Genomic DNA, 23836 nt, shown 5'->3' with positions numbered 1-23836 from the left:
GGTGGACAGATAGAATCAGATCATTTGCCATCCTGGCCGCCATCCCTATACACAAATCATAATATCATACAGATATAAACAGATCCCGGCCCGCACACCGAGGGACGCGGTGAACAATGCAGAGGAGTATGCACGATAACAGAACCTGGCCCGGGCGCAGTGAAGGAAGCGTTGAGGCATCCACGAACAGATTAATGAGAATCCACATACATACAGATCATCATACAGACTCAATCAGACTGAAGTATGCCAAACGGCGAGTCAAATCAGAGTAATCGGATAGTGTTCATAATACGCGCCTATATCCTACTTGGGAAGGCACGACAGATTATTACCAGAGTAAGACTTTCAGATGTCAAAATCATTTTGTAAGATTTATAGAAAAATATCATCATATCATGATTAGAATGTTAATCCAGATGTTGTTTGAGAAAGGCGGACAGAAACAAAGTAGTTAAAGTTATACAGAAAGTATCGGGCCTTGTGGGCCCCCCTCGGACCAACCCGAGGAGGCGTACGTAAATTACAGATAGTAGACCTTATGAGGTCGTCCATAATGATTTGGAAGTATTCCGACTCCGTTTAGGAAGGTTGCATACTTAAGGTTCACTTTGAAGACAAGTTATAAGGAAATGGATTCAATCTTACTGAAGGAATTGGAGCGGATTTCCATCTCGAATTCAGAGGAACGGAGTCGTATTTAAGGCTCGCGGCCGAGCCTATTATGTTCAGAACATGCCTAAGAATGAAGGGGTAGGCTTTACATACCTCAGTTGCGCCTTATGCTCGCTTATCTTCAATCCCAATTTCGTCCAGAATCTACAAATGGTCATGTTTACCAATTGTCAAATTCGAGCCTTTAAGATTCCAAATTTCATTGCATACTTGCCTACCGAAAGTTCGGCAGCATTTCCCCTATATATATAACATCACCGAGACTTAGCTCGGCTTAATATATCAACACAGCAACCCAACAACAACATCAATAACAACAACAAGAATCACAAAACACATAATATGACATTACTAGCCATCTTTCCGACATAGCACAATATCTTTCATTCCGACCTTACACTTCCAACCCAATCTTACCATTTTCATATTCATCACTCATCAAGATCATTACAACATGAATCGGAGGCATATCATATCGTTTTCACCAAATATACATAAGATATACGCAATATACAAGTTTTCTACTAAGGGCATATTTCACCCGCAATCTCCAATCTTTAGCATAAACATCCATAGCATATTCTTACAATTTCATTCCCATAATCACATAAACTATACTAAAATCATCTACTTTCCGACAACCAATTAACAACACTTTTTCTCATTTTCATCACAAGATTACCACACAATTAACATACTAATTATAACAAATCTATGTTCTCTCCAACATATAGCACTACACGGCCACACACACATATTTATACATCCACACGGCCATGCACTAAAATTTCCAACTTTCATTTCCAATACAAATTCCATCATCACCACAACTAGATTATAACATAAATTCGACTCATCAAGAGTATACAACACACACACACACACGGTCAAAACCTCCCACACGGCTACATATGCATACATACCAATACCATACAAACTTCCATATTTCCATAGTTGCTACCCATTCCTACACTCCACAACATAAACAAGGCGTCACAACATGAAAAGAACATAATATTCTTACCTTTTTCCCAACAAATTCTCCTTGCTACAAAAGATAGTTTCTTGCCAAAATAATTGTACCACTTTGTAGAGAATCTTGAACTTAGTAATAATTCCAAAAGAGATGGATTTTTGAATCAAGGATTTGTGCTCCAAGAATTTTTCTTTTCTTTTTCTCTTTCTCTTTCTCTTAGGTCGTGACCTCTTCTTCTTTTTCTCTCTTCTTGGTTTTTCTTGAATGTTCCAAAAGGTGAACATTGATCCATGTATATACTTATCCCTTTTTATTAATTTGTCACATGGAATAATATTCCATGGACTTGGGCCATGAAGTGTGGCCGGTTGGGCTCCTTTTGTTGGGCCTCATTTTTTTTTTTGAGCCCAATTCATCAAAAATTCTTATTTTGTAATTTCCGAAACTAATTTCCAAAATTCCAATTTTGCCCTTGGCCTCCTTTCGTAATTCCATACCAAGGTATTCATAGCCGACACATTCATACCAAGTAAGGTCCAAATATGGCCTCATTCATTACAAGTCAAGTTATCTCGAATTTTTCGAATATGCAAAAATGTCGGATGTAACATCCTCCCCCCCTTTAAAACATTCATCCTCGAATGTTAAATTGACCTCATGGGGCGTCATACTATTTCGGGAGGGTCCTTTTTATAATCGTCCTTTGTCGACTTTTCGATACGGACTCTTTACCAATATGGCGGAGTAATTCTTCACATTACTGACTCATATGCTCTCATAACGTGTTTTCTTATATCCCATATAATCGCTGGGCCATGAATTGTATTCTACTAACAGATGAATGCTTTTCGCTCTTTCACAGACATTGTGTCCCTTCTTCCTTTCCGACGAAGCTTTTCAGACATCATAATCCATATCCCTTCTTGTTACACTTCTCGGTTCCTTACCACATCATAGTATCCCTATGTTATACCAATCAGATTCACAACTGGGATCGGGCTCATAGAAGCATATCGGACGGATTCGCAATCGGAGGCAGACATACTAAACTATGGCGAACAGATTCGTAGTCAGAATCAGACGTATGGGAGTATGTCAGACAGATCCGTGTTCAGAGTCAGACGGACAGAAATGTATCAGACAGATTCGTGATCAAAGTCAGACGTACAGAGATATATCAGACAGATTCGTTATCAGAGTCGGACATACAGAGATGTGTTAGACAGACTCGTAATCAAGGTTAGACATACAGAGATATATCAGACAGATTCATATCCAGAGTCAGTCGAACAGAGGCATATCAGACGGAAACGTAATCAGATTCAGAAGTACAAAGGCGTAATAGACAGAGCCTCATCAGAATCAGAGGTGCAGAAATACAGCAAACAGAGTTTTGATTAGGACCAGACCACTCCTATTAAGGCTCCAGTGATTTACGAAAATTTCCCTTTGTCGACATTTCGTTATTCTCCCCGACCATTGTATCACAGGTTATCTCATCGAAACCTGTTCACTCATTCATAAACTTGTTCGTCAAATTGTCATATAAATCGTCTTACGTGTCGCTTATCGACCCTTTCAAAAGTTTTGCTTAATCACATCTCTTATCCTTCATCTTTCCTACTATCCATACTCATTTTCTTTTCAGATATCGTCGCACTAAACCGAGTTGTAAGGTAATCGGGGTTTTTCTATTCTTTGACAACATTCGTGTCCTCACCTCCGCTTCGTTTCGTGTATTCGGTTTAGTAAGACCTTTCGTTTATCACAACGTTAGTCGCCGAGACTCGGCTCTTGATCCATATGGGTATCAGACGAAAATCACACACATACATATACATTTACTAATATCTTACTTGCGAACGTCTCCGACCATTATTCAAATTCGCTCAATTTCTGAGCGGTATTGCACCCTTTGGTCTTGCTTGTTTAAGTCAGTTTCTCAGACCCCACACACTTTTCCCTCGTTTCATATAACCATACTCCATCCTTTTCCGGAGGTTCAACTCGGTCATATTTCCTACCCTTCGTCTCCTCCTAATGTTTGACCTTTTTGCTTTTGCTTCCCTTAGTCTCTTTCCTTTCCAATATCATTATACTGGAACTTTCCAAACTTAACAGATAGAGGGGATGACAACAGCCTACCTGATAACATTTGTACCATTTACCTTTGTTGTGGTTACTTGGAGCTCGGTACCCTTATTCAATTGGTGTCTTTCGCATTCTAGCACCGGTCGCGGGGACACACGTATTCACTAGTACGATCACAGATAAAGCATCATACACATTCATATGTGCATACATATTTATTTTCAACTAGGCCACACATTATCCCCAAACATCGTTCAAACCTATTCTAATTCCCAAGTCGTAGCGTTCTTTCTGTTACTTCTCTAATCTATCTGATCGCGTGCTGTGTGGCCTTTTATGATCTTCAACCATCTCGCATATTCTAACCCCACTCGGGCTATCTTAACTTTCCATTCGTCTCTTATATCGGAATATATAAAATTCTTGCATACTTCCCAGGGGGTCACCCATCCCAGAATTGCTCTAGCCTTAGCACGCTTAACCTCGAAACTTTCACGCGTTCTGACGCGTTAAGGCTAGTGTAATTTCGTTGACTGCCCCGCACGACCTTTGCCACGTAATTTAGGGCAGATCGGGATCTTAGTAAATTTTTGAAAAATTCTCGTAGTGGGTCCCACCCCGGGCTATACCATACAATTACCATGTTGTCTTTCTGAATCTTCAATATTCACCTTCATCTGGGGTTTCTAGATTCACACTAATAGTGGAGACATCTCAGTCACCCTTGCTTTTAACCACTAGGTCTTTAATCCTTTTAAACTTTCTGTCGTCGTCATCGAATACTATTGTACAGATATCATACACACATCGGAAATTCTAGGAAACTTATGTACTCGTAATGATCAATCTCGGGTCTAACCTGGGGAGCTGCCGTGGGAACTGTGTCCATCATCATCATCATCTGTCTGTCCCCCACTCGCCTGGCCCCCGCTATTACCTGCGTCCGAATCAGAGAAGTATAGGTAGCCCGGCAATTCCTGATTCACTGATGGCCAGGACAATGGACTGGAATAGGGCGTAACACTCTCCGGGGAAGCCTGTCTAACATAGTGCTCTATCACAGGAGCTGCTGGCACATCCCCGGAAACCTCCTCCTCCGGCGTCCCAGAGGAATGCTCGGGGGGATATGCATCGTGGCCATCCTCCTCCCTAGGAGTAAGAAGCTCTGGAGGTATTGTCGCCGGATCCTCCGAAGGGTCAGTATCATAACTATCTTCTCTGGGATCCTCTGCTCAGGGAATCAGAAACTCCGGAGGAATTGTCTCTGGATCCTCCGAAGGGTCTGTCTCAATCGAGTAGCTGGGGATCTGCCTACTCGGTCCTGGTGATATCCTAGGGGCCTTCATAGCACCCCCATCATCAGAAGCAGTCCTCTTCATTCTTGTCAATCTACAATCACCTGCAGGAAGAGGGTCAGAAATATTTTCCCCAAATACTGACACTGATGCTCTTTTGGAGCCCCGCTGTAGATACAACAATTCGTAGGGAAGCAACATCCTAACCATACAGCTTTATCGCACGATCTAATATCCAAAGAAGGGTAACATCCTAGATGCCCTGTAGCCACCTGTTTATAGATGTGGTGCACAACACACCGATAAACAAGACTCTACTAGACACGGCCTGTAGACATTCCGAGGACAAACCGCTCTGATACCACTTCTGTCACGACCCAACCCCGTGGGCTGCGACTAGTATCCTAACTGGATACCCATACGTACCTACCTGACAGAATCGGCGTACCAGACAGAACATTTCAAATAGGTGTTTACAGATTCAAGCCAATACAGATACGACGCGCGCGAAAATATATATATATATATATATATGCATACTGAAACTTTTGCATAAGCCGATGAGGCTAACATAACAAACAGAGTCGCAAAATCGTACGCACCTACCTGAACAGATGTAACTCGTAACCCACATACATATCTACAGGCCTCTAACAGACATACAGAGTCATATGACGGGACAGGGCCCCGCCGTACCCAGAGTTACCATACGTACAAAATATAAAGATGTCAGAAGATATATATACCAAAAGAACACGCTCCGGATCAAAGGAGCTCTCCAAAATAGCAGAATCTGTGCCCTAGACTGGCGGCGTATCACCGGGTGCGTCTGTACCTGCGGGCATGTAACGCAGCCCCCGAAGAACCGGGAGTCAGTACGAAAAATGTACCGAGTATGTAAAGCAGAAATATAACAAACATAATCATAGTCTGAATCAGAAGCACGGAAGTATAGCCAACGGAATCATAATCCAACGAACAGACAGAGGTATACCGGACAGAGTCGTAATTCAGACAAACAGGCGGAAGAATACCGGACAGAATCATAATCCGAACGGACAGACAGAAATGTACCGGACATAATCACAACCCAGACGGACAGACAGAATCATAGTCCAGACGGACGGATAGAATCATAGTCCAGGCGAACAGACAGAATCATAATTCATACGGATAGACAGAAGTATGATCCAAACGGACGGACAGAATCATGCATGCAGAGTCATACAGAGTCATACAGAGTCATATGCTTATACAGATACAGATAGCATATACATACATACATACATACAGATCCCGGCCCTCTTAGTACGGGACACGGTGGACAGACAGAATCAGATCATATGCCATCCTGGCCGCCATCCCCATACACAAATCATAATATCTTACAGATATAAACAGATCCCGGCGCGCACACCGAGTGACGCGGTGAACAATGCAGAGGAGTATGCACGATAACAGAACCTGGCCCGGGCGCAGTGAAGGAAGCGTTGAGGCATCCACGAACAGATTAATGAGAAACCACATACATACAGATCATCATACAGACTCAATCAGACTGAAGTATGCCAAACGGCGAGTCAAATTAGAGTAATCAGATAGTGTTCATAATACGCGCCTATATCCTACTTGGGAAGGCACGACAGATTATTACCAGAGTAAGACTTTCAGATGTCAAAATCATTTTGTAAGATTTATATAAAAATATCGTCATATCATGATTAGAATGTTAATCCACATGTTGTCTGAGAAAGGCGGACAGAAACAAAGTAGTTAAAGTTATAAAGAAAGTATCGGGCCTTGTGGGCCCCCCTCGGACCAACCCGAGGAGGCGTACGTAAATTACAGATAGTAGACCTTATGAGGTCGTCCATAATGATTTGGAAGTATGCCGACTCCGTTTAGGAAGGTTGCATACTTAAGGTTCACTTTGAAGACAAGTTATAAGGAAATGGATTCAATCTTACTGAAGGAATTGGAGCGGATTTCCATCTCGAATTCTGAGGAACGGAGTCGTATTTAAGGCTCGCGGCCGAGCCTATTATGTTCAGAACATGCCTAAGAATGAAGGGGTAGGCTTTACATACCTCAGTTGCGCCTTATGCTCGCTTAGCTTTAATCCCAATTTCGTCCAGAATCTACAAATGGTCATGTTTACCAATTGTCAAATTCGAGTCTTTAAGATTCGAAATTTCATTGCATACTTGCCTACCGAAATTTCGGCAGCATTTCCCCTATATATATAACATCCCCGAGACTTAGCTCAGCTTAATATATCAACACAGCAACCCAACAACAACATCAATAACAACAACAAGAATCACAAAACACATAATATGACATTACTAGCCATCTTTCCGACATAGCACAATATCTTTCATTCCGACCTTACACTTCCAACCCAATCTTACCATTTTCATATTCATCACTCATCAAGATCATTACAACATGAATCGGAGGCATATCATATCGTTTTCACCAAATATACATAAGATATACGCAATATACAAGTTTCCTACTAAGGGCATATTTCACCCGCAACCTCCAATCTTTAGCATAAACATCCATAGCATATTCTTACAATTTCATTCCCATAATCACATAAACTATACTAAAATCATCTACTTTCCGACAACCAATTAACAACACTTTTTCTCATTTTCATCACAAGATTACCACACAATTAACATACTAATTATAACAAATCTATGTTCTCTCCAACATATAGCACTACACGGCCACACACACATATTTATACATCCACACGGCCATGCACTAAAATTTCCAACTTTCATTTCCAATACAAATTCCATCATCACCACAACTAGATTATAACATAAATTCGACTCATCATAAATATACAACACACACACACACACGGTCAAAACCTCCCACACGGCTACATATGCATACATACCAATGCCATACAAACTTCCATATTTCCATAGTTGCTACTCATTCCTACACTCCACAACATAAACAAGGCGTCACAACATGAAAAGAACATAAGATTCTTACCTTTTTCCCAACAAATTCTCCTTGCTACCAAAGATAGTTTCTTGCCAAAATAATTGTACCACTTTGTAGAGAATCTTGAACTTAGTAATAATTCCAAAAGAGATGGATTTTTGAATCAAGGATTTGCGCTCCAAGAATTTTTCTTTTCTTTTTCTCTTTCTCTTTCTCTTAGGTCGTGACCTCTTCTTCTTTTTCTCTCTTCTTGGTTTTTCTTGAATGTTCCAAAAGGTGAACATTGATCCATGTATATACTTATCCCTTTTTATTAATTTGTCACATGGAATAATATTCCATGGACTTGGGCCATGAAGTGTGGCCGGTTGGGCTCCCTTTGTTGGGCCTCATTTTATTATTTTTTTTTGAGCTCAATTCATCAAAAATTCTTATTTTGTAATTTCCGAAACTAATTTTCAAAATTTCAATTTTTCCCTTGGCCTCCTTTCGTAATTCCACACCAAGGTATTCATAGCCGACACATTCATACCAAGTAAGGTCCAAATATGACCTCATTCATTACAAGTCAAGTTATCTCGAATTTTTCGAATATGCAAAAATGTCGGATTTAACACATACACTTCAACCTTGATTAGTACACAAGATGTTTGTACGAATTATGGACGCAAAAATATGGGGGAAGACGAAGGGCAAATTTGGAAATTGGAAAAATAATTTTGTTCATGAATTGAAAAAAAAAGAAATGGGTGGATTTGAGTTTGGGCCAAGTTGGCCATCCAAATTGGTGTGGGCTTAAGCCCACATAAAAGGTTAATGAACAATATTAAAAGAAGACCAAGTCTTCTAATTGTCCACATAACATTCTAGACATTTCAAGACTTGGAAAAAAAAAAGGAGAAAGCTCTAGGCCATTTTCGGCCAAGCTCAAGACCAAGGAAAACATATCCCTTCAAAAATCATTTTCTACCAATTTAATGGTCCTTAGCAAGTTGGAGTTCTCATTGGAACAATAAAAATTCATATTCTTGCAAGTTGGAAGTTTTAGCCAAGTGAAGAAATTGGAGGAAGGTAAGAATTGCATTCTTTTTATGGAAAACTTATATTGTTATGATGATTAGAATTTAATGAAAATTATAGAAGTGTTGTGTGTGGTGTGCAAGCCGTGTGTGTTGAGGCCGTGGGGTGCTATATGGTGAAGGGGAGATGAGTTGATTTTATTTGGTATGTTAGTTGTGTTGTTGTGACCTTGTGATGCAAATGGAAGAGTTCTAGTTCAAGTAGCATGAAAAATTTGTTGTTGAGTTGTTTTCGGAAAGTATGTGATTCTATTATAAATTATGTAATTGAGGTTGTTAAGGTGCAATTGTGACGATTGTTGATGAAATTAGAAGATGGAAACATGTTATGAATTAGTATGTTAAAGATTAGAAGTTTTGGATGAATTATGCCTTTGGTGGAAAGTTTGTATATTTTGTATATCTTGTGAATATATTGTAGAAATGATATGAAATGCTTCCGAATCATATTGTAATGATCTTGATTAGTAATGAATATGAGCATGTTGGTATTGATTTTAAAATGTGAAGTCGGAATGAAAGCTATTGCATTATGTTGGAAAGAAGACTAGTTGTGACATATTGTGATTTGTAGTGATTGTTGTTGTTGTTGGGTTGTTGTTGAATTATTTTGGCCGAGTTGAATTCTCGGGGTGTCGTATTTATAGGGGAGGTGCTGCCGAAATTTCGGTAGACAAGTACTAATTCAAGATTGGATGCCAAAAGCCTTATAGTAACATTTGGTAGATGTGACCATTTGTAGGTTTCGGACGAAACGGGATTTGAGGTTTGGCGAGCGTAAAAGGCAAGAAAGGTATGTAAAGCTCCACCTTTCCTCCTCTTGGCATGTCCTAGATGTATTAGGTTTGAATTTGGACCTCGGGGACTACTCTACTCTTCGGAACCTGCGTCTAAACTTGCCCTTGTTCCATTCAGTGGAATTGAACTAATTCTGTTGCAAATGGTTAGAAAAGTTGTCTAAATACCTAGAACTTGTGTAAATAAAATCTGATTACCTTAAAACCCTCATAAGCGACTCCATAAAGTTTATTACACATAATTTGTGCCCGCCACCTCGGTTGACCCGAGGTGGGCCCACTATTTCCGAATCCACTTCTATTGTGCTATTGAATTGTTTCCGAACGATATCTAAAGCAAACACTTGGCTGCTCTTCTAATTCCTAAACGACAACTGTTTGAAATATTCCATTAAGACCTATGAAATGTTTTGATATGTACCACGAATCCGGAAGTTCTGTTCTGATATAATCCACCGTGACATCCGAAAGGTATGTACTACGATTATCGTCCGACGTCTTTCTAATGATGTGTTGTTTGGGTTCTTCGATTAAGTCTATTTACATGTTTTTATACTTTACCCTGCATTTTGTTTCTCACTACTCTGCTCGTGGATACCTCAATGCTTCTTTCACTGAGCCCGGGCCAGGATTTGTTATCAAGCGTATTCCACTGCATTGTTCGCCATGCCTCGATGTGAGGGGGCAGGTATGACATGTACATGGGTCCGGAGTATGATGTGCCATGTACATCTATGTTCTGATGTTGGTAAGATGATATGATATTATATGATATGGCCATCTAATATGTTATGATATGTTACGGAGCTATTCCCTACTCTGAAGTATGACGTGTTGTGGCGCCAGTGACGGGGTGGCGCCAAGTTCTGTTCACCGAGTCCCGTACTGGGGCCGGATTTGGCATATGTTTCTGCATACACTATTTATGTTTTGTAAGTATGAATTTTGATATTCTGGACTTTGCACTCATTTTCTGTACTTTCTGTTCCGGTTATGATTTTATTTACTGTACTTCATGATTTACATACTCAGTACATATTCCGTACTGACCCCCTTTCTTCGGGGGCTGCGTTTTCATGCCGCGCAGGTACAGATACCCACTTCAGAGATCCGCCCGCTTAGGATATCTGCTCTGCTGTCTTGGAGTGCTCCTTTGTCCGGAGCCATATTTTGGTATAGACTTTTCTATCACAGATGTATATGTTTATTCAGGGGTATGATGGGGCCCTGTCCCGTTTTATGTTTCTGTTAGTATTGTTTGTAGAGGTCTGTAGACACATACGTGGGTTGTGTATATATGTTCTGAGAATATGTATTTAGTGACGGCCTTATCGGCTTTCGTGCGCTACATCTTCTTATGTACGATAGCTTGTGACTCCGTTTGGCTTTTATAAATGTGTATCTAATTTATATGTTGGTTTGGGGTTATTGGGTACGTAAGGTGTCCTGCTCGGACACGAGTCGCGGCCTACGGGGTTGGGTCGTGACACTTTGAATGGCCCATCTACCCTTGGGCTCAATTTTGCTTTTCGCATTTGCGGAAACCTTTCTTTTCGAAAGTGAACCCAAACCCAATCATCGGGTTGGAAGTCCACCTTTCTTCTCCCACGATTTTGTCTCTTGGCTATCTTGGTGTTGACCTTGTCAATGCTCTCCTTTACCTTGGCATGGATTTTCATCATTTCGGTCGCCCTTTGCTTTGCACCTAAACTCACAACAACATCACTAGCCAAAGGGGTTAAGGTTAAAGGAATCAAAGGATTAAAGCCATAACATACTTCAAATGGAGTCATGTCAATAGAGGAATGGAGGGACCGATTGTAAGCAAACTCAATCAAAGGTAAACGGTCCTCCCAAGAAGTGGGCTTTCCTCTAATCATACACCTAAGAATACTCCCTAGAGTCCTATTCACTACTTCCGTTTGACCATCCGTTTGAGGGTGGCAAGAAGTGGAGAACATGAGCTTGGTACCAAGTGTACCCCAAAGGCTTTTCCACAAGTGACTAAGAAACTTGGAATCCCTATCACTAACAATAGTGTGGGGAACTCCATGCAACTTAAGAACATGATTCACAAACAAAGATGCTACATGAGATGCATCATCACATTTATGACATAGTATAAAATGGGACATTTTTGAGAACCTATCTATCACAACAAAAATGCTATCATGACCCCTTTTGGTTCTTGGAAGACCTTACACAAAATCCATAGAAATGTCTATCCAAGGACCAATAGGGGTAGGAAGGGGGGTATACATACCTTGGGGCCGAGTCTTGGACTTGGGTTGCTTGCATTCAAAACATTGACCGCATAGCTTTTCAACATCATGTCACATCTTGGGCTCATAGAATTTCTCACCCAAAATGTCAAGTGTCTTGGCCACTCCAAAATGGCCCATTATTCCACCACTATGTGCTTCCTTGACGAACAATTCTCTCCATGAGCTCATTGGAACACAAACTCTACCATCCTTGAATAGGAACCCATCAACAAGTTGGAACCTATCAACCCTCCTCCCTTGGGTCAACTCCTCACAAATCGCTCTAAAGTCGGGATCTTGAGAATAGAATCCCTTAAGGCTTTCAAATCCCATCATTCTAGAAGTCATAGTGTTTAGCAAGACATACCTTCTAGATAATGCATCCGCCACCACATTGTCCTTCCCCCTTTTTGTAATGGATCACATAAGGGAAAGCTTCAATCAATTCTACCCATTTCGCATGTCTCTTGTTGAGCTTCTATTGGCTCTTCAAATGTTTCAAGGATTCGTGATCCGATCGTATCACACACTCCTTATGCCACAAATAATGTTGCCAATGGGTCAAGACCCTCACAAGTGCATACAACTCCTTGTCATAAGTAGAGTAGTTCAATGACGCCCCATTTAGCTTTTCACTAAAGTAATCCAATGGCTTGCCTTCTTGCATCAATACTCCACCTATGCCAATCCCGAAAGCATCACACTCAACTTCAAAAGTTTTCTCAAAATTGGGTAATTGCAACAATGGTGACGAACTCAACATGGATTTCAATTCTTGAATCGCCTTCTCTTGCTCATCTCCCCAAACAAAAGGAACATCTTTCTTGATAAATTCGGTTAAGGGAGAGGCAATTGTACTAAACCCCTTTACAAACCTTCTATAGAAACTTGCCAACCCATGGAAACTCCTCACATCAGTTGCACTTTTAGGAGTTGGCCAAGTTCTAATAGACTCCACCTTTTTTTCGTCAACCTCCACACCATTTGCACTCACCACAAAATCCAAGAACACCACTTTATCAACACAAAAAGCACATTTCTTGACGTTAGCAAACAACCTCTCACGCAACGAGACATCAAATACTTGCCTCTAATGGCCTACATGCTCCTCGATTGATTTGCTATACACAAGGATATCATCAAAATAAACAACCACAAACTTGTTGATAAAGTGTTTCAAGACATGGTTCATCAACCTCATAAATGTGCTAGGTGCATTGGTTAGTCCGAATGGCATGACAAGCCACTCATAGAGTCCAAAATTGGTTTTGAAGGCCGTTTTCCACTCATCACCGGGTCTCATTCGAATTTGGTGATAGCCACTTCTAAGATCAATCTTCGAAAATACACTTGAGCCGCAAAGCTCATCCAACATATCATCAAGCCTTGGAATGGGATGGCGATACTTTATCGTGATTTTGTTGACGGCTCTACAATCAATGCACATCCTCTAAGTGCCATCTTTCATTGGAACAAGAATCACCGGAACGGCACACGGGCTAAGACTCTCCTTCACTAGCCCCTTTTTAAGAAGCTCATCCACTTGCCTTTGCAATTCTTTTGTTTCTTCCGGATTGCTCCTATAAGCCGGTTTGTTGGGAATTTGGGAACCCGGTACAAAGTCGATTTGGTGCTCGATACCTCTTAAGGGAGGTAAGCCATCGGGCATTTCCTTCGGAAACAAGGATTCATATTCCTGTAAAAGAGAAGACATACTACTAGGCAAAGTGCTAGTAGCTTGGTTAGCATTTAGGAGAAGATCTTTGTTGACAAGACACACCATGAAGTGTCTCTCGTCAACCCCTTTTAAGCAATTACTTGGTTTGGCCAACAAACATTTCTTGGAACCATCTTGAGATGTCCCCTCTCCACTCATGACCAACAAAGTCTCTTCCTCACCCTTCTCCTTTTCTTCCCTTTGTTACTTCTCCCGAAGCTCCCTCATCACTCTATAATCCTCACTCACTTGGTAAGGGGTTAGTGGGTTAAGAATGTACTTCGTCCCCTTGACCACAAATGAGTACTTGTTAGTTATCCCACTATGTTGGGCATCAACATCAAATTGCCAAGGTCTTCCAAGCAATAGATGGCAAGCTTACATGGGTACCACATCACACAAAATCTCATCTTGGTACTTGCCAATGCTAAATTTGATAATGGCTTGTTTGTTGACCCTTATTTCGCCACATTCATTAAACCATTGGAGTTTGTAGGGATTAGTGTGCTTGCGGGTGGGGAATTTCATACTTTCAACTAGAAATTGGCTAACGGCATTCGTACAACTTCCACCATCAATGATTAAGGACCACACCTTATACACAATTTTGCAACGTGCATGAAACAAGTTCTCCCTTTGGTCTCTCTCTTCCCTAGCTATAGCCCCCATGGCTCTTCTAGCCACAATAGCATGATTCAAGGCTTCTTCATACCTTATCTCAACCTCTTCATCAGAATCACCCTCACACTCACTTCTTTCTCCCTCCTCTTCATGACCATCCCCACCCTCATGTTCATCATCGGTTCGATACCCATCCCTCACCATTGTGATAGTCCTTCGGTTGGGACACTCACTCGCAATGTTCCCTCTCCCTTGGCACTTAAAGCATTGGATGGTAGAAGGTCGGTTATAGTTGGTGTTATAATTGTTACCTCCTCTATCCTTGTCATCACCTTTGGCTTTGTAATCAAATTTGGCTTGAGGTGCTTGAGTGTTGCTCTTGGGCTTATCCTAAGTGGAAGTTTTCCACTTCTCTTTGCCTTTGTTACAAGTTGACGATGATTTGCTTTTGTCTTTGTACGACCTCTCTTCTTTTAGATCTGCCTCAACCTTGGATGCATCATGGAATGCCTCTTCAAGACTGTTATAGGTTTTGAGCCTCATCGGTTTAGAGATGTCTCAATTCAAGTTGGATACAAACCTTATAATAGTGTACTCTTCATGCTCTTCTATCTTGGACTTCATCCTCAAATCCTCAAACTCATCAAAGTACGCTTCCACACTTTTCAACCCTTGTTTCAACATGTACAACCTTTTGAGTGCATCTTGGTGGTATATGGGTGGAAGCCACCTTGTCTCCATGAGCTCAATCAAATCATTCCAAGTTGGGAAATCATAGATGTGTTGTTGAGCTCTTTGTAACTTCTTGGATTCCCACCAAGTAGAAGCGTACCCCTCAAATTGAGTGAGGGCATACTTTGCTTTTAAGGCCTCGGACACATTGTTCGTGAGGAAGATACGCTCACTTTGCAATTTCCATTCAAGGAACTCTTCCGGATTGCTACCCCCTTGGAACATAGGAAGGTTCACCTTGATGGTGTTCAAATTCTGCTCATTATCTTGCCATCTTCCCGGGTCTTCATAACCTTGGGCCCTCCCTAGGTCTACATGACCTTGGAATCTAGGGTCATGGCCCGGAAACCTCTCAAAACCTCTTCTTCCTCCCCTCCCCCTGTTATTCATTCCTCCACGCCTCTCTCCTTGCCGGTTATCATCCCACCACCGACCTTGTGGATAGTCATCATACTCCTCTTCATTCATGGGGTATTGGTAGTGGCGTTGGTATTGGTTTTGGTTAGGAAAGGGATCTCGTTTTTGGACTTGGGGTGTTTGTTGTAAGGTTACTTGAGGGATTGCTTCATTCGGGTTGTGTTGGTAAACGTGGGGATAGGTTTGTCGATTGGTGTTTTGGAAAGTGGGGTTTTGGAATGGAAGGTTGGTTGTTTGGGGTAGTGGAGCTCTTTAGGTGGAGGTAGTTGTGGTGTTGGGATTGCACAAGGCATGGGCTTGTCCCGGGGTAATGGTTGGTGTAGTGTCTTGTGTTTTATCCCCATCACCTTCATTCCGAGAACGGGGAGTGCCCATTCTACTCGAACTCTCCATTTGAACTTTCTCAATACTCACCATCCGTTCATCCATACCCTTCAACTTCCCACTCACACCATTCATCTCTCATCTCATCTCTTCCATACCCGCTTGCATGCCCGAGATTTGATTCATGATCATAGCCAATGAACTTGCTATGGATAACATATCTACTACTTCTTGCGCCCTATCACCTTGGTTAGACATGATGACCTGCAAAACTAGCAAACAAGATTAGCAATAAAAGCCTCAACCTTACCACACTCCGTGCTCTTTCGAAGTTGTTGATGAATCGCTCGCCCAATCAAATTCACACGATGCTTATCCTTTATGGTAGAATGGATTTTTGTTTAGATGAATGACGGACGACTCAAAGCAAATCGGACGGGAGTCAATAAAGTTTCAACGAGATAAAACGAAGAAAAAGCATGAAAGAAATTAGCACGAAAGAAATGTGGGCGCAAGAACTAGTAGACACAAGTAGGAACAACTACCAAATGGCTACTAGTTGGGAGACACAAGAAAATGGAATGCTAAAAACGAAAAATAAATAAAATTTCGGGCCCGGGTAGGTGATAACTTGAAAACGTGGTCTTGAAGTCCCAAATGATCCAAGGTATCAATTTCAAATAATGAAAATTTTAAAATTTCTATACTCGTTTTTTTTTCCCTTAAAAAAGGACTAGGGACACAAGACTATCAACTAAGGATCAAGAAATTTTGAGAAATGGAAGTGGGATGAAATGAAATTTGGACTTGAAAAGGTACCTTGAGTGTACGGTTTGAGCTTGACAAAATACGGTCTGTATTTAGTGATGCCCAAAACAGAATGTTCCTGGCCCTCTACGACCCACAAGATACGGGCCATATTGTGGTTTACAGTCCATATTTAATGATGTCTTTCCTAGGCAGAATGCTCCACTTTGGACCCCAACAGTTATACGACTGATCCCTTGAAGTTTACGGGCCGTAAAGTGAAATACGGTTCGTAAACTTCAACCGTTTTTAAGGATTAGTCCGAGAGGCAGAATACTCAACTTTGGACCCTACTTTTTATGAGCTGATATACGGTCCGTAAAGTGAAATACGGGCCGTATTTAAGTATCTTATTTCGAGACAGTGAGCTCGACTTGAGGATAAATTTTCACGTTCCACTTTACGATCTACTTTACGGTCCGTATAATGAAATACAGGCCATATTTAAAGATATATTTCCTACACAGTGAACTCGTTAGGTGCTTCAGTGAATATCATTGTACCTCGTTTGCCTCGGGATTAGCGTAAGATTTTCTGACTTTGGCTGACCTCTTGGGACCCCCTCAACCTTGTATTTACCCTTTTTGTCTAGAAAAACAACTTTTTAACTTTTGACTTGGATTCCTTGGATCTAACTTTCCTTTTTATCTTCTTCTTCACCAAGAACAATGATGAACAATGAAGAACATTCAAAAACCCAATGTGGTCCAAATCAACTCTTTTTTGCCCTAATTTTTAGATCTAAGCTCCTTACCACTTAGACAACAAAGCCCAATAGGAACCTGTTATGTCCCGTGTTTTCGTATAACTGGAAAGCGAGAAATAATTACGATTTATGTGTTATAAGGAAATATTTTTTTTATTTTGGTGAATATGACTATGTTGGTTATGGAATCTTAAATGTTAAGACATCGGGGAAGGCCGAGGGTAAATTTGGAATTTCGAAAATTAGTTTCGGGAATTACAAAACGGGACTTTTCGAGAATTGGGCCAAGGAAAATATGACACAAAGTTTAGGCCCAAGGGATTAGGGTGGCCGGCCTTAGCTAGGCCCAAACCCATTATGTTAATGTCATGTGCATAGCACATGACTCTTAAAAGGATATATATCAACAACACTTAGTATTTTCCAAGATCAAAAATCAAAATCAAAGAACACCTAAAAAGGGGCATTCGACCGAGTGAGAAAAGGAGAGAAAGAAATTTCTCCAAGTCTTGTTTGTGATCCAAAAATCCTAATTTCTACATAGTTGTGAAGTACTCAAGGCCCTCTTCAACGGGGTATAATTAGTTTGGCACAAGAACCTCGTTTGCGACAAGTCGGGTTTTCAAGAAAAGATAAGAATTTTGCCCCTTTAATGTTATAGAATTGTTATGAATGTGTTAAGGATTGAGAATAGACGGGAATCCCGTAACTTTGATGTATATAGAAAGCCGTGGGTGTGTGTGTATATGGTGTGTTGGCCGTGAGTTATATGTAGTGCAAAGGTATGGGAATTTTATCTTGTTTAGTTGGTTTGTGGCGTCGTTATAACATTTATGTCGTAAATGATTGATTGATGAATTAAATTGGCGTTGGAAAATGATTTTGGACGTTATCGGAAAGTGTATACCTTTGGTATAATTGTGTATATCATTGTATATTTAGGGTGCTAAAGACTTTAAATATGATTTGTAGTTGATATTAATGAATTCGGAATGAAACGACGTAAGTTAGAATGTTCGTCGTGAATTTTCGATGTTTTGAAGAATTATGGAAAGTAATGGATTTTGGGGTAATTTCGTGTATGGCTTGGATTGTAGTTAGGATGTGATTGTATAAGTTTGAATGAGGAAATGAATGCAATTATGTAGATATAGAATTGGAGTTTTGGAAGTTTGAATGAAAGTTGCCAACTTAGATAATAAAGTAGAACTTTGAAGCTAGAGTGGTTTGATTATTGCTTGTGTTGTTTGGTGATGTGTGGGCTGTTGTTATTGATGTATTTTGAGCCGGGCTAAGCCTCGGGGATGTTAGATTTATAGGGGAAATGCTGCCGAAATTTCGGTAGGCAAAAATGAAGTTAAAGGCATTTTTAAGCCTAAGAATCTCAATTGGTAACTTTGACCATTTGCAGATTTTAGACGGAACGGGACTTGACTTTTGGGAGAGCATACGACGTCTGTAAGGTATGTAAAGCTTCCCACTCCTTCGTTTGGCATATCTTAGTATGGTAGGTGAATATGAGAACTTCTAGAGCATTCCTGCTCCTCGAAACCCGATCCACAGAAAAGTTACTATTCATTCACTTCAATTGAAGCCTACGGGCTCTATTTTGGCTAGAATGCCACCACTCGTCCGAAACCTATCTAAATGTGGTCGGGTAACTTAGAAATGATTATGTATGACCCTTTGGCCTATAAATGTTCAGAAAATATGTTCGCCACCTCAATTTGACTCGAGGTGGGCCCGCTAACCCCGATACGCCCTATTTGCCTTATTGGGCTATCTTTGTGAATAAAGTTTGATATGATACTTTCGATTTTGGAATTCCCTCTTATGAGATATATTTGGAATATTATGATATGATAAGTTACGTTTTGAACCATACGTACCACTTTGGAAACTTTTGTGAAACGGATCTTTGTATCGACTAAGTATTCGCTTATCTTGTGCTATGGAACGATTTGTAAAACTATTATGTTTTGAAAGACTATTTTGAAGTATGATTTGCATTTGCTTGCTCACGACTCCGCTCGTGCATTATTATGACTTCGTTCACCGGTTCCCAGGCCGGTTATGATTCGTGCGCCTTATAATAATTCGGCCGTATGCTGTGTTACGGTTCCTGAGGCTTCGCCATAGGGCCGGGTTCCGTCTGGAGTTATGCTGTGATATGGCTCGTGATGCGATACGCTCACCTATGATTATGTTTGTGTTCGGGGATGTACGGAGATTTGAAACCTTCTGGTGTTATGCTGTGTGTGGCGCCAGCGTCGGAGTGGCGACCACGTTCCTAAGCGTTTGCATGATTTCATTTGCATTATATATACGTATATGATTTTGATACGGATTTTGACATACCGATTTGTATTCCACATTGTTGCCTGATTTGCTTTCAGTTTTGATCCATATTTCTGTACTCCATGCTTTACATACTCAGTACATATTTCGTACTGACCCCCTTTCTTCGGGGGCTGCGTTTCATGCCCGCAGGTGCAGATATTGGCGATCCTCCACAGTAGGCTTCCCCCTTTGCTATTCCGGAGTACTCCTCTTTGATCCGGAGTCCACTTTTGGTACAGACTCCTTTTACTTTGTATATATTCGGTATGTTTGACTATTTTGGTACGGCGGGGCCCTGTCTCGCCATATGTCTTTGTTTTGAATTCGTAGAGGCCTGTAGTCATATATGTGGGGTGAGGGTCCTGTATGTGTTGGTTTGATTTCGTTTTCTGGTCTTAAAGCGGTCTGTTCATTATGATGGCCCCAAATGGTCCTTATGCTTACGTTTACACTTTTGACCGGCGATGTCTATTATGCCGCTCAGTTTGTATTTGATATGGCATTTTGATTTGGTGCGACCGCTTAAGACATATTTTGATATAAATTGCATTTGATACGATTTCGTAAAATTCGGAAATACGTTTGGACCTTATAATTAATGTGTGATTTGGTCTGGGCACCCAGGCAGGGTGCCAGTCGCGGCCCACGGGGCTGGGTCGTGACAGAACCAAAGCTCAATTTCACCAAAATCAACTAAACCCACTTTGAGTTCTTCAAGCTTTGATAAACCTCTAATGGTGGAAACTTCAATCCTTATCCAAATGGCTTCAAATTTTGGTTTCTAGATGTTTCCCACCACAACAAACTCAAATCTAACTTCAAAAACAACAAAATCAAATCACAAAACGATTTTCGAATTTTTGATTTTTTTTGGGATTTTCGGATTTTGAGCCTAGGATTAGAAATTGTAGGAACAATCTCTTCGCCTATGCTATGATACCAAATGATAAGATTCAGCCTAAGGAAACTCTAAGAATTAAACAAATATAAAGAAAAACAAAAGATAGATGAAGAATTGAAGATTAAGGAGAATAAAGGATAGATACTTGACCCAATTAATAATGAATCCTATAGGCAAATCAAAGTATATCAAACTTAAGCCCTCCTATTGTGAATTCAACCAAAAGAACCAAAGTAATTTGAATCAAGTAGAAGACTCAATTGGAAACCACAAATGAGCAATCTAGATGAATTCAATGGATAAGAAAATTCACTTTGCAACAATGAAATCACACTTAGTGTAGTAACCTAACAATCTATCTAATAACTAAAATCTCTCAATATTTGAGTTCACACAATATCAAAGCTAAGTCTTCCAAATAGATGACAAAAACTATTTATACTAATGTCTATTACACCAAAAGGCCCTAAAGTGGCTCTTTTGCAAAATTACCCACATGGGTCTTCAATTGCATCCAAAGCCTCATAACTTGCAATTATGACCTCCAATTGACATTCTAACCCCATAACTTGCAAGTATGACCTCCAATTGCAATCTTAGCCCTATAGTTTCACTTTTAGCCTTTTTGCGCTTCTAGCCACTTTGCGACTCTTCCAATGCCAACTCCCAAACGGTGTAAATCCGCGAAGTCTTCTCTCCCATCTCCCCCAAGGCATCCTTTTTCATGAACAAGGCTTGCAACTCTTGAAGTTCTCTTTCTTGACTTTTTGTGAAAGTCCTTGTGCTTGTTGGGTTCATATCATACAAGCCCATGCCCAGAACTTAGAGGGACGACAGTAACCACAAAGGAGTGATCGTGATATCGATAGAAGGCAAAGGAAGAGGGCAAAATCTATGGGGGCAGGCAGTGATTATAGAGGGGGATCGAGGCAGACTTATTCCCGACATTCAGGCCAGTGAGTGACTAGTGCACCTCCACGATTCGCGAATAGGAGATTTGATCGCTCTTTTCCTTCAGGACAGGGTCAGAGTTCGAGAGCTTCGGGGTCTCAGTTTGGGGGTGATTATATTCAGAGGAGACCACCAGTTCCACGATGTAGCCGGTTCAGGAAATTACACTCGGGGCCATGTCGCCAGGACACTGATGCTTGTTACGTTTGTGGACAGACTGGGCATTTGATGCGAGATTGTCCCTCGCGGTATAGTAGAGGTGGGGTTCATCCCACAGGTTCAGCAGCTGGTTCTTCTTCAGTGCGCCCGGTAGGGCAGACTCCCCAGATGTCAGCAGGTCGAGGTAGAGGCAGAGGGGTAGCATCGACTTCAGGTGCCACTCAGCCCCGTGTATATGCTTTAGCCGGACGACAGGATCTTGAGTCCTCCCCTGATGTGGTTACAGGTACATTATCCGTATTTTCCCATGATGTATATGCATTGATAGATTCGGGTTCTACTTTCTCTTATATTACTCCATATGTTGCTAGTTGTATTGGGGTGAAACTTGAGCCAATCAAACCTTTTTAGGTATCTACTCCGGGTGGTGACTCCGTGATAGCAAGACAAGTGTACAAAGATTGTGTAATTATGATATGTGATCACCAGACCAAAGATGATTTAATTGAGCTCGAAATGCTAGATTTTGATGTGATTATAGGTATGGATTGGTTGGATCATGTTATGCTAATGTCGATTGCCAAACAAAAGTAGTTCGATTCCAATTTTCGGGAGAGCCCGTGCTTGGATGGAAGGGTAATACAGCATCTCCGAAAGGTAGGTTTATTTCCTACCTCAAGGAAAGAAAGATGATAGCCAAGGGTTATATTTATCACTTAGTCCGAGTTCATGACACCGAGGCAAAGTCGCCAACTTTCCAATCAGTTCCGGTAGTGAATGAATTCCCACATGTATTTCCAGATGATCTTCCAGGTCTTCCTCCAGAAAGAGAGATTGACTTCGCCATTGATATGTTGCCGGACACCAAGCCTATTTCTATTCCTCCGTATCGAATTACTCCGGCAGAATTGAAAGAGCTAAAGGTGCAGTTGAATGATTTTCTTGAAAATGGGTTTATTAGACCCAGTTCATCGCCGTGGGGAGCACCAGTCTTATTCATGAGAAAGAAATATAGTTCTCTATGAATGTGCATCGATTATAGGCAATTGAACAAGGTGACGATAAAGAACAAATATTCTCTCCTGAGGATCGATGACTTATTTGATCAGCTACAGGGTGCCAAGTGGTTCTCAAAAATAGACTTGAGGTCGGGTTATCATGAAGTGAGAGTTAGAGAAGAAGATATTCCCAAGACAGCTTTCAGAACGAGATATGGCCATTATGAATTCCGGGTGATGTCGTTCGGATTGACTAATGCTCCGGTCGTGTTTATGAATTTGATGAATAATGTGTTCAGGCCGCTCTTGGATCTATTTGTGATAGTATTTATTGATGATATTCTGGTGTATTCTCGCACAGAATCAGAACACACAGATCATTTACGTATTGTTCTTCGAATTCTTCGCGCCCGAGAATTATATGCAAAATTTTCAAAGTGCGAGTTCTGGCTGAATTCTGTAACATTTCTGGGCCATGTTATTTCAAATTATGGTATTCAAGTCGACACTCAGAAAATTGAAGCTGTGAAGTGGCCAAGGCCTACAATGCCTATGGAAGTCCGTAGTTTTCTGGGATTGGCAGGCTACTACAGAAGGTTCGTAGAGGGATTTTCCTCTATTTCAGCGCCATTGACGAAGCTAACCCAGAAGTCGGCTAAATTTCAGTGGGATGATGCTTGTGAACGCAGCTTCCAAGAGTTGAAAGATAGATTAACCTCAGCTCCAGTCTTAACACTTCCAAAAGGGTCAGATGGTTACGTGGTGTACTGTGATGCCTCCGGTGTTGGGTTAGGATGCGTGTTAATGCATCACGGTAGAGTTATTGCATATGCTTCAAGACAGCTGCGGAAACATGAAAGGAACTACCCAACTCATGATCTCGAATTAGCTGCGGTTATTCATGCATTGAAAATGTGGAGACATTACTTGTATGGTGTGCACGTTGATATCTATACAGATCACAAGAGTCTTCAGTACTTTTTCAGGCAAAAGGAGTTAAATCTGCGGCAGAGGCG

The sequence above is a fragment of the Lycium barbarum genome, chromosome 2 (assembly GCF_019175385.1).
Source record: "Lycium barbarum isolate Lr01 chromosome 2, ASM1917538v2, whole genome shotgun sequence".
In the NCBI taxonomy this organism is placed as follows: Eukaryota; Viridiplantae; Streptophyta; class Magnoliopsida; order Solanales; family Solanaceae; genus Lycium; species Lycium barbarum.
Note: the sequence above shows the minus strand (reverse complement) of the source record.